This window comes from Camelus dromedarius, chromosome 22 (assembly GCF_036321535.1).
Source record: "Camelus dromedarius isolate mCamDro1 chromosome 22, mCamDro1.pat, whole genome shotgun sequence".
Lineage (NCBI taxonomy): Eukaryota > Metazoa > Chordata > Mammalia > Artiodactyla > Camelidae > Camelus > Camelus dromedarius.
The window spans coordinates 13,803,056-13,816,062 of NC_087457.1; the positions used below are offsets into that span (position 1 = coordinate 13,803,056).

The 13,007-nt window shown below is 44.1% G+C and overlaps 1 long non-coding RNA gene across 1 annotated transcript; it reads right to left on the reverse strand.

The window, feature by feature from the left end:
- Positions 1–267: 267 nt before the first annotated feature.
- Positions 268–10,236, reverse strand: LOC116149129 (uncharacterized). The gene is made up of 3 exons (XR_004132741.2): positions 10,156–10,236; positions 9,918–10,015; positions 268–418 (listed from the first exon to the last, which is right to left on the reverse strand). It is a non-coding gene; the product is annotated as an uncharacterized LOC116149129 (long non-coding RNA).
- Positions 10,237–13,007: the final 2,771 nt, after the last annotated feature.

A 13,007-nucleotide genomic window follows, 5' to 3' on the forward strand; every position in this document is an offset into this window, starting at 1 on the left:
GAAAGAGTTGAAATTTTGCCCCGATCCACATTTCCAGAGTGCCTGTAAGGTGATCTGAAAGCAAACTGGGCACATAACCTTTGGTTGTCATGAGTATACACTGTTTGAGCAACGATGAGGGGAGGTATATTTGCTTAGCTCAGTGGTACTGGGAGAAGTAGGGGTGAATTCATGTTGGTGAGGAATAATTGCATTAGTCAGCGTAAGAGCTGATAAAGCACATCTTCCAGTTTTAAGTCAAATTTTGACTGCCCAGTGATTCTTAGAAAACCGCAGGGGACCGGGGTCCTCTGAGGCTCTTACCTGGTGGCAAGGCTCAAGTTGCTCAACATGTTTGGCTGTGGCTCTGGATTGGAGTCCCGTCTCGTTGGGCCAGGATATTCCTTCAGGTTGTTTGCTGTCACCGTGACCGCTGGCCCTGTAATAGCATGGCAGTCTTGGTGAGTTGGCGTGACACCTCTTTCTAAGGGATTTTTGGACCATTCCCACTGGCTGAGACAGTTCTAGGCTCTTGACTAAGGAGAAGCTGGGAATCCTCAGCTACAGACTAGTTCTAAGATGACCGTTTACAGAGAAAAACAAACTATGGTTACCAAAGAGGAAAGGGCGGGGAGGGATAAATTAGGGGTTGGGGCTTAACAGACACATGTTACTATATATAAAATAGATAAACAACAAGGACCTACTGTATAGCACAGGGAACTATACTCAGTCTCCTGTAATAACCTATAATGGAAAAGAATCTGAAAAGAAAAAATATATATGTATGTATATGTATAACTCAATCACCTTGCGGTACACTTGAAACTAACATTGTAAATCTACTACCCTTCAATCAAATTTTTTTAAAAAAAAAACTCTTTAATTTCCCTCTACAGAGTTAGAGAGCGCGTGGAAAATGATTATGAGAATTTTAATACCATATGGTATGCTTGCAGTAAGTACCTATTGAGTACTTTCTAATCCACTCGGCACCTTTCTAATCCATTATTCCTCCCATCTCACCCAGGAGTGCAGCATTTGGAGAGCCTTTCTGCAGGACTCTAAGAGAAGGTTACTATACAAGTCACCTCCTCCCTTCTACAGATACTGGTCAGGCTGTAATTCCTTCAGGCTCCTTCGATATTGCTTCCTTTCATTTAATTTTTCCTTCAAGGCTTCCCTTACTATTAATTTTAACTTTTAAAGAAACCTGATCTTACATGGGATCTATCTCAAAACACTTGTGAATGTCCACATCTGGAAATAACACAGAAGCAGGTAAGTTTCTCACCTGCAGAATGGAGTTACTACTGGGACTTCAAAGAGGGGGGCTGTTGAGGATAAATGCAAGAATGTTTGAAGTTTAATAATTAAATGAGCAACAGGAAGCTGCTTTGAGATGGAAAACAAACAAAAACAAAAATGAACACACGAGTCATGACTTCTTCCTGCACCCATATGTTGACCCTTCATCATGCCATTCTTAGTCCAGACTTGAGATTAAGCCTAGGAACCCTTTCAACACCCTGGGCTAGGAAGCCATCCTTGGTCTATAAGAGTTGACACTTGGTATGGTGATAAAAAAAGAACATTCTAAAAGATGCTCTGGAAGTTAAATGCTTCTCTTTCACTATTCAAAAACCCTTCATTATCTGTTTGCCTGAACTTGGTTGCCAGGTAATCAGAGATGGGGAGACTGCCTGGGAAGAAGTTATCAAGGAGATGGACAAAGTCCGAGAGGAGCCATCACTGCTCCTCCCCTTCCTCTGCCCACCTACGTGGAGAAGAGAGACATAACCATTCCTCCTGTGTCAGTTTAAGAATCTCTCTGTACTTAGATGACTCAGAATGTGGAGTTCACCTGGAACAAGCTTTTAAACCCACATCTCACCAGGTTTTGGACAAGGGCAGGCAGAAAGAGCCACAGAGATATCTTGGAATCCTTTTCCTTTTGATGTAGTTCTTTCTAAACAATTTTGATCTGGAGAAACTATCAACGAAGTCAAAACACACATTTGGAAGAAGAGGGACATCCCTGGGATATGTGATTTGTCGGCTTAAATCAGCAGTCACTTCATCACGCAGGTGTGCTAAGAGCCAAGTTTGGGGTAAGGTTGCTCCGTAACCGTAATCCTCAGAAGCCTTCACTTACATACGGAATTTTGATGGGGCTTTTCAGGTTGACTGATGTTTCCTTCTTTTGTGGTTACCTTTTGCCCTGGGGGAATGGCTTGGGAAGGGAACTTCTGAAGAAAAATCTGAGCGAGGACTAACGTGTTACCAACTGTCAGTCTTTAAAGGCTAGCCGGCTTAGGATGGGTGATGGAAGCTGAGCTCTGGAATGTAAAAGGCAACATGCCTTAACTGGCTTGGGAGCAACAGACCTTTCGGGAAGTCTCTGCTTCCTCAGAGCCAAACTCTCCTGCCAACAACGTCTGCAAGGTATTAAAAAAAAGGCGGGAGTTGGGGTAGGTGGGTGAAGTGAGCGCTAGGTAACAACCTCATGAAATTTTTGCTAAAGCTTTGAATCGTCCCCTGTGTCTTACTTAACAAAATCTCTCCTGAAAACACATGAGTGATTGGCATAATCTGGGAAGCTTTCATCATTATGGAAGCACGTGCACGTATGTGGGGGCTGGGAAGAGCAGGAGGGAGGAGGGCTGCTGGAGTCTCTGGTGTGTGTCGTTGGCTGCCTGAAGGTGTAAGAAAACTGGTCCACACCATCGCTTTGGTCCCTCCAGGTCTAAATTCTATAATCCTAATGAATTTCCAAAAAAAAAAGAAAGAAAAAAAAGTCTCCAAGCGCCTGCTCTCCTAGGCTGTAGACAGAACGTGCAACAACCCATTCCTCCCTTTCTGCCCAATTTCTAAGCTGCTTCAAACAGTTGGGGAGGAAAAGCAAAGGATAAACTAACAATAGGAAGCAATGTCCCCTTTTCTCAAGGCAGCAGGGAGGGAACTGAAGTTTCCCTGATTTCTCAGACAGTTTGATCACTTTATTTATTTATATTTTTATTTACCTATCTACGGTTGACGGCATGCAAGTAGTTATTTTTTTCATATTTTAGGAAAAGGAAAAACAAAACGGACTTTGGTCTAATGCCCTAATCAGACTGTTGATGGCTTGCCATGGCTTACTATGACTCCTTCCCTCCACATATTCTAAAAATATGGAAAATGTTTTCCATATAAAGCAGCAGACATCACAAAAGACATGGCATCTAAGATGTCTAAGACCTATGGGTGACTGAAAAAAAAAAAAGTCCTATGCATGGCCAGTACTTTGATTATCTCTCTCTCTTCTTCAAGAACTGATTTCTTGGACAGTTACAGGCAGACATTTCCCTTCCCTGCCAGACAACAGGACTGCACGTTAAGACATGCCTCATACATGAGTTCCGTAAGGACAGCAATAATTCTACTCCCGTCTCCCTCAAGAAATCTTATCATAGTCCAAGTGAGCGAAAATAATTCCTGCATTATCTGGATAATCCTGAATCTGCTCCAATTCACTACGTAGCTAAATTGTTCCAATTATTTATAGAATTTAGTATTTACCAGTCACGGCTCTCAGGAGCTGAAGCAGCAACAGGACAGGAGACCAAGCCGCTGCCTTCGCCTCGCAACAGTAGGGATAACATTCATCCATCTATTTGTTTCTTAATTTACACATCTGTTCACGATGAGAACTTCAAGACAATTATTATAGCCGTGGAAGATGGCATGGACTGGCATGAAGAGAGGCTAAATTCAGAAGAATGAGCTAGGACGTGCTTGTAATCATTGGGATGAGAAAGAATGAGGGCCACAGCCGAGGGGGACATGGACACTGAGGACAGGAGAAATGGAGCCCCACCGTCAACCACAGGATTGACTACAAGACCAATGGCAACTGCCACGAAGACAGGAACTCAAGACACTGGTCTTTGCAGACTTATTACCAGGTTGCTTTCCTTTTTATTGGGGTTGAGTGGACATGTGGTTCCTGACTCTGCTTTGGAGAAGAAGAGTCATTTAGGGACACCTCGGATCTCTCTCCCACCAAGGTCACTCATGCAGGAGCAGATCTCTGATGGCTTCTAGCCAAGCTAGAGACATGAGCTGGTAGAGTCATTATGGGCGTCATTAGATCTCAACCTTCTGGGTTTGCAACTGTCACCCCTAGGGCACACTGGCTAGGGTGACTCCCTTCTTAAAGAGGTCAATTAGTCTTGGATGTATATGGAAAAAGTGACCCAGAGCCAAACCTAAAGAAAACAGTGAAGTAGAGTAACTTCAAGGTTGGACCATCCATTCAAACAGTTTCTTATCATTTCTTCCTGTCCCAGACTCGTTTCATATCCTCCTTCCAATTTCCTCTTTGTAATTCCCCTCTCCTTTAGGTGTGACTCCATTGCAAAAATTCACATTTTATGGGGGACTCAAACAGTTCTCCGGAGGATTAGGGGAACTGGGGACACAACTTCCCTAAGGCCATTTTCATGCGGCCCCCTCTCTCTACAGCTCATATGTGTTCCTCCCTGCCCTGGCTGAGGACCACCACTCTGATCCCTTGGGCAGCAGAGATTTCAGTGGTGTAATGGCAGTCAGTGAATTGTATAGCTGGCGCTGGGGAAGTTTCTGCCCAGTAACCATCTAATCACATTTAGTGGAAATGCAGAAAGACAATGGTTCCCGCTGCTCCGGAGGCTGGCCCTACTGGTCTTCATGCTCAGGAATCCAAAAGACATCAGGAAACGGGTTCAAATACATATAATTTACCAGGACTTCTCTGCCAGTTCATATTTCACCTGCGTTTCATTGATGAGAGAAATAATGAGATTCTTTTTGAGTGCATGTTCCCATGGGTACTATGATAATCACCATCTATGTGGTACTTACTATTTGCCAGGAACGGGTCTTCATGCTTTTTATTTTAATTTACTCAGTTTGTATACTCTTTATGGACTAATACGCTCATTTAATCTTCTGAGATGTGTAATATTATTATCAGTGTTTTACAGAACTCTGAAGCACCTTGAGAGCTTAAATGATGTGCCTAAAGTCACACAGCTGGTAAGTCACCAACACAGAATGCAACACTCTTAACCAGCGCACCATGCCGTCTCTCTAAGATGCTACACTACGAATTTAAGTGGAGACACTCTGGTATGGTTCTAGTTCAGAAAGAAATGGAAATCATCAAAGAAGAAGGATTATAAATCACAGAACATCAGAACTGAAACAGGCCATAAAGATGATTAGGACTGTCCAGTTTGAAATGATGACACTGAGACCCCAAAAGGTAACATGTCTTCCCCAAACCACAGCCAATCAGCGGCACGGATGTGGTCGGAATTCAGCTCTTCTGAATTCTGACTGAGTACAAGACGTGGAAGAAGGTGGCGGGACCAAGCAAGCTTAATTAGCCTAATGAAGAGATGATTCTTCAAAGGGAATGGACTGGGGACACACTTCATCAGGCTCTGAAATGTAAAATATTCAAACTGAAATTCGTACCAACTTGAAGTCAGTAAATTTTCCATTTGCTCATCTATTGGTAAGTCCCTAAGTCCCTCTGAAGAGTTAATTCTTAGTGAAAATTTCCAAGATACTATCATGGCTTTTAAATCGATAAGGCCCAGCAGTCCCCTTCTGCAATGATGTTCTCTTTGGCACATTTTGGCTCAAACTAACTCTGCAGATTCAGATTTGCACAGACGTGCAGTCCCCCGCTGCCAGACCCGTGAGCATTTCATGGTACTCTGCTGCCACCATCTGGCAAACCAAAGTCAAGAACAGCCGTCTCACTCACGGCCTGCTATTTAAGGGTCCTGGTACCAGGTGCAGCAGGATCCTCCTGGACACAGTGGGACAGGCTTGGCAGACATGGTGCCCGAGGATCGGTAAGGAGCAAGAGGAAAAAGGATTCCACTGTGAGAAGAATGAAAGGTCCGGGGCACGCGATCACTACATAGAAACTCCAATATTAGATTGTAAATTGAAAGTCTTACTTCTTCCCTATAAATTGCATGTCATAGAAATGGGTAAAATTTGGCCAGTCTTCAAATACGAAGACAGAGGCTTTCTATTTATACAAAAATCTTTCCATCTTTATACTAGGGCAACTAACATCCTGCTTTAAAATATTTATAACAAAACCACATTTGAAAGCCAGCTAAATAAAGGGCTGATTATTCAATTTATAAAATATGTTTGTTTCACAAAACGATTGAGCAGTGCATGCATATGAGTGTGTATAATTTGTCTGCAAAAGTTTGATTTGTACACTGTTTACAGGGATGGGCCTACTGAAGGAAATCATGTTAAATTTCTATATGGGATAAAGATATTGGTAATAAGATGATACTCTAAGTGTATTTTTTTTTCTTTCTTCTTCATACCTTCTTTAATGGGACATTTCTCCATTTAGTCAGCCTCTTCCATTGCCTCAAGAAAGATGCAGATTGTTGTAGAGTGTAAAAAGAGTCAGTGTTTTAACTTCTGAATCCAAAATAGGATCTTGAAACTCATTTAATTAACAGTATTCTTTTTTCTTTTTTTGTTCTCCTCAGTGGAAAAAATAATACATTACAATGAGAAATAAACCTGACTTGACAATGGAATCCTCTTATCTATACATCAGGTTCCCTATGAAAACCAGTTTACATATCAATAACAGGACATAAAGGGTTAGATGCTCTAAAACGATATCTCCATTAAGTCATCTAAGTCCAGGAAATAAGCTTTCCTTATTCTGAGGATATTTTAATCCAGATTAGGGCTGTTGGTCCTCTAGAATCAAAGCACCCTCCTCTTGGAGAGTATTGGAAGGCAGTGACAAACTCCACAGGTACCTTTTCAATGTGCCAGGCAAGTTAACAACGCAGTTGGAGAGAAGTTTCATTTTGCAATTAATTAACAATATTCTTCAGACTCAAGCATGCAGTTGCAAACCCTACATGCAATGCAGAGTTCAGAAAATGACATAGGAAAAGCTTCTTTCTTTGCTCAAAATTGTCTTAGGTTTTCAAGGAAAAAATTCAAAGAGTCAGAGGAAATAGATAGGGTTAGGACAAAGCCTTTAGTTTGGCATGCGGATGGAAGCGTGAAAAGTTCCATGCACCTGCCTGTAAAACAGCAGTAACCAGTGACAATTATTAACACACACACGCCCATTCAAAATCTCTATAATGAACTGCCCTACAGGTGTGCAGCAAATAAAGACAATGTATACAAAAAATTATACCAAATCTTAGGAAGATTAGGGCCACAGGCAAAAGAGCCACAAATTGTTTCCTTTCCTCCAAACCCAACCAAGTGTGACAGATGCCCCATTCTGGATGAGTGTGTCCAGGAACAGAGAGAGAGCCCCCCCTCCCTCCGGCTCCCAGGCAAGGGCTATGGTGTGTCTCGTGTGTCTCTGGGAGGGGCAGGGTACCAGCATGTCTCATGATGCCGAGGCTAAGTTTCAGGGGAGTACAGTCAAGAGGATGGAGGCCCCCTCCTCCACGCAGCCCTCGTTCTCGGGGCAGAGGGCCAGCCCTGGCGTCACAGGGTGAAAAACCATGGTGTGCTGGTTACTCTCACCCCAGCTCACACCCAAGGCAGAGGCTTCACAGTGGGAGAGGCAAACCAAGGCCAGAAGCTCCCACCAGGGCCCAGAGACCTCCTCAAAAAGCAGAGGTGTCAATTTGAGAGAAGGGGGCCACTGTTTCTACCCCCCAGCTCCTGGGTGGTGGCTCAGAGATTCTGCCTGGAGGGGGAGGCGGGCCACCAGAATGGAAAGCACTGATGCTCTTCCCGAGGGAACCGGCTTTACTTGGAACAGAGTGTGGAAAACCTCAAGCCCAAGGCTGCTCTTGAAAACAATGGTGATTTTGGTGGCAAATAATTAAGAGGACACTGTGCCCCATGAGAACACAAGGTAAACCACGGGCCAGAATTTACTACAGAGAAGCAGGAGAGAGACAGCTAGTAAGTGCTCAGGGTCAGAACAACCGTCAGACTGGCCTCAGAAATTACTCCTGCAAAGGGGCTCAACTTAAACCACACAGTGTGATGGAGCCATTTATACTGTCAAAAATGAGAGTCATCAGCAGCCAGTTAGTGCGGCCCAAGAGCTGGGTGTGATACCAGCAGAGGAAGAGAGTTTAGCAGCGAGGTCAGGTGTCACTCCCTTTTTATGACTTGGCCAGGAGAGGCAAATCTAGAGACAGAAAGTAGACTAGAGGTCGCCAGGGGCATGGGGAGAAGAGAACAGGGAGTTCCTGCTACGGGGTATGGAGTCTCTTCCTGAGATACGGAAAACGTTCCCAAATTGACCGTGGTGATGGTTGCATGAATCTGCTTACATACAAAAAGCCCACTGAATTGTTGGACCTTTTAAAAGCATATGGTATTTTACTTCGTGGTATTTGAATTATATCTTGATAAAGCTATTATTAAAAAAAAAAAGTGGCAGTCCCTGGACCCCTGAGAAAGGACTCAGTCCCTTCCACCCCCAACACACACATCTAGTGCTTCCGGATGGTGAGAGGGTAGCGAGGCAAGGAGAATGTGATAGTTTTGTGATGTGCGAGGGGAGAAAGTCCTTCTCATGCGGATTCTTGGTGCGCAGCACACTCCGAGGAGTGTTGGGTAACGAGGCAAGATGACTATGGAAGAGAAGGCGGCACGTGTGTTTAAGCAGGACGAAAGCCCGAGAAGGCATCACTTAGGTTCCTGCATCCTGACAAGCCTACATACCTATGTGGGGAGATGGGAAACTCTCACACAGCAGAGAGACTCAAATAACATATGGACTAGGACATAAAGGCTAGGAGTACAGGGGCCCTGATGACCTCCAGACCAGAGGCCATGGCAGGGACGACAGATTTCAGTAACAAACGACCGAAGGTGACCCAATCCCAGGAGGAACAGAGTTGCCAATGCAGAGGTCACAGAAGCTGGCACAGATCTCAGGAACCAGCAAAGACTTGCACGAGATGATGCCCGGCTGTCCAATTGTACAAGGTTACAACGATGCTAAGCACGTTTACTTCTGCATTTAAATAGAATACCACTGGGGCGAGCAGAAGATCAGAACCGTAGAGATGAGAGTCTTGCTAGGAAATTCAGACTTTGAACTGATTAAGTTTCAACACTGGGATTTTTACCCAAACAATCTCAATGTACCGGGAAGAGACTGTTTTAAGCCAGAAGGGACTCAGTTATCATGCATGCTTGAGATACATTTTCCTTTCTCTGCTGTGAAGTGAAAAGGGTCATTGGTGAGCTATTTCGGGTTCAATTTGAGAAAAGAGAGAAAGTCACATTTCCTCAGCACTGGGTCAGAATGAATAAACTTTAAACTCCCTACAATCTATGAAGGAAACAGAGTCCTCAAGGAACGGTGTTGTTCCCATTAGAAGAAATGCTAATTATGCACATGATACAGGTGTCTGGCTAGAGCTACCACAGCAATCACACTGCAATATAAACGTATCAAACCTTAAAATTATACAATGTTGTATGTCAGTGATAACCCAATGACTTTTTTAATACAAAGGGTCATGAGGTGGCATCTTTATGGCCAACCAAGCATGCAGATGCAGACTGAAGGTGGGAAGACCAGTGCGATGCAACAAAAAAGCAGCAGGATAAAAGCCAGCGTGCCTGGGGTTGAGCTGGGAGGGGCCTCCCACTGGCTGTGTGACTTGGGAATCACGTGACTCAAGCTCTATCAGAATGCATTTGCCTGGCTGTGTCGGGGTTGATCTAGGTACCCAGTAAGGGTTCTTCCAGCTCTAAAAGACTGATTCTCAGGTCCTGGATGCCCAGTGAGTAAACACCTGCCAATTCTTGGCCAAGTTCAAATGGACACTTGTCTTAAGAGACAGACTCCCCCTTCCCTGTCCCTTGGCCACACCCCCTGGAAGGTGGGCTGGGGACTGCCGGACAGAAAGTACGCTTACCTGCCATGTGCCGATGATTCTTGCTTTTGCAGCCACACTTTCCAATTAGCTCTGGAGTATTCACATCACTGTGACAGATGGCACAGTAAAAGAAGGCTCTGGACAAGACAAACAAATCAAGAATGACTTATGTGAGGCTGCACATGGAAGGAAGTACCACACAGACTCAGTCTGCCTGACATTAGATTGCATTTGCTTTAGGACTTTGTCCCTGTAAAGTAATAAAAAAAAAATTTACCTTTTGACATCCTTTGCAGATTCAGCGATAAAGAACCCTAATGTGTTCTTATGGAGCTTCACTTGTGCAGGTGGATTTAGTATCAGACCACTGGGAACAGAAAATAAAAAACAGTAATTTCCCCCTCCTATTTCCAGGGCAATATATGGTATTTCATTCTGTCTTTACCAATGGATTCTCTAAGGGGCAGGGTTCATGGGACTCAATCATCTACCGCCAAAATTTGCAACAGAAAATGTGAGCGCGACTGTATTTAATTATTTGATTGCTGCTGAATAGGCTGAGTGGAGCCAGGTGACAACCCACTCGCTGAGCTGAGGGAGGAGGAGCTCCTCCTGGACTGAACCCTGAACCAGAAATGGTCAAACCAACTCAGATCTGTGACGCCTTGCTAATTTCAGCTATCTTATGCCAAACAGGCCACGGCCACATGCTGGCTAGTCTTCTGGTCACCCTTCTGGTCAGACCAGTCGTACATACTGGTCTGTACATCCTTTGGCTATTTGCCCCCTAAAATTAAGATACGTCTACTTAATGAGCTGGATTCAGAAGTTCCTTCTATTCGCCTGTACAATTTTCCAACTTGTATGTTTCTTCTGACTTCACTTTCGTCTACCTTGATTTCAAGATTTTTGAGAGCAGGAACCAGGTGAATTGTTTCTCCTTCCACACTACTTGAATATTTTGATTCTCTATTTCCTTATGGTCTGTGTGTTTGAAAACACTGTCTTACAAACTTCATTCATGACACTCCACGTGGCAGGACTCCACCGTGACTCTTTGAGTTCCTTGCATGTCTCCCTGTGTCGGTCAGGATCTCCTGTTTCTATTTCCTTTAGTTCAGACCTCCAGTATGGTGAGGACTTGTTACCCTCTACCTCCCCTCCCTTCGTTTGCGTGTCATGAAAGGACTCCTTGCCTCCTTGAAAACACACACCTTCTTTCTTACTCACGTTGGAAAGAGTTCAAGTCTTCATTTGGGCAAAGCTCAGTCTGTTGTTAGGAGAGTCCAAAGTAACCTGCACATATGATAGCCCTGCAAAAATAAAAGACTGGGTGCAACGAAAGCTCTCTAGCCCTAGGCCAAGAGTAGAAAGATGCTGAATGGCTGTGTTCAAGTACATCATTACCTGAGACAGTGTCTGGCACTTTCTGAGTATTGACTGATATTAATACGTCACTGGAATGACTGCTTTGCACTTTGAAAAGGAAAGGACATGGATTTGTGCCTCCCCTGCCCCAATGCCATTGGTTGATGTTCACTTGAGCTCCATTATATCTTCGTATCTCCTCTTTTAAAGGCAGGGTCCTCTGAACCCATGTTAAATATTTAGCTATGCAGATACTGCCATGATCGTGTCTCTGGCTGCAGCTGAAAGAAGACGCGAACCTCCTTTGAAGACTTTCCCAAACCGCCGTCATCGCTTGACTCTCCCCTTCGTGAATCACAGCCACGTGTTCTCCTAGAGAAAGTTCACCAGTGGAACAAACTTGGAACATTACCTGATGGGGGCCGGACCCAGCCTTACCTCTCAGCAGGTGGCAAGCTATTCCCTAAGACAGAGCCTGGGCATTGTCCAGGGCGTCTGCAAGTCCTATGGTCGACTGTATCAATTAGGGGAGAAAGTAAAAGGGGAGAAAAGGTAGATTTTCCCTCCAGTTTTCCAGTGTACTTGCCTCAAGCCCCGCACTGCGATGCCCCACGTTCCTTCCATGTACAGTGACTATGGGTTTGGTACAGCTTGGTGAACGGAAGTGCCCTGAGCCAGACCGAGTTTGGATTCTCGCTTTGCCACTTGCTAGTGGTGTAAGCTTGGGGAAAGCACTGAACTCTTCTGAGCTCCAACCCATGAAATGGGCCTATTAATTATACTCTTCCTACAGCATCGCTGTGAGGATTCAGGAGTTGATGGAAGAGAAGGGTCTACAGCAGTGTTGGTTGTGAACACGCGATCAGGTAAGACTGCTGATGTCAGTATGTTTGCCCGATCAGGATTTCATCCCTTTGAGGCATCTGACTCTTCGGTGAGAAAACACAGTTAAATCTATGTTGGAGCAGGTGCCCCTTTCAGTGGGGGCAGACATATGGCTAGCTAGTAAGCAGCACCAGGGCGCCTTGGATACGTGTAGAAATCAGTTGCTTATTCATGTTTCTGGTCTACCATGTCCTACCAACCATCCTAATAAAGTTTATAGAAATATTAGTTGTCGAAACAGTATTAGGAGCATTTGGTCCAACTGTTTCTGAAGGTCAGTGAATAAAATGACTATCTCATGGGGACTTAAAAAAATTCACAGGAGATTTTGGTATCCTTGGAGATTTTGATTTTATAAAGTTAGAATTGGGGTTTTGAATTCTATACGTCTTTAAAACTTTGCAAATAATTCTGATGTGTAACCCAGGTTGGGGAAGGCCAAAGATGTTTGAACTTGATCAAGCTTTGAGCTAGTATGAAACCTAAATGGCCTGGCGAATGAGGCTAAGGAAGAAGTCATCATCTTTCCTCTGACCTATTTCTAGCAGAAAGGAGACTTGACATGGGTTTAGAGTCTGACATTTTCTTGAGCGTGGCAGAATTGTTCAATAAAATGTAGCCAGCCAGTTAACACTATTCCTCACTCTCTGCTTAAGGATTTACTTTCTACAGTATCTCACCAATTCTTTTCGCCCAGGTATCTTCCACATCCTCCCTACTTGAAAGATTGCTTCTTCTTTCCAATAAAATCATCCCTTTATGGCCCATCGGATATCATTCAAAAATTATTGAGTCCTGACTATTTCTCTATAATTCAAGGGTTCAGTGTTAGAGCTGGAAGGGGTCTTAGGGACTAATTCATGTGATCTCCTCATT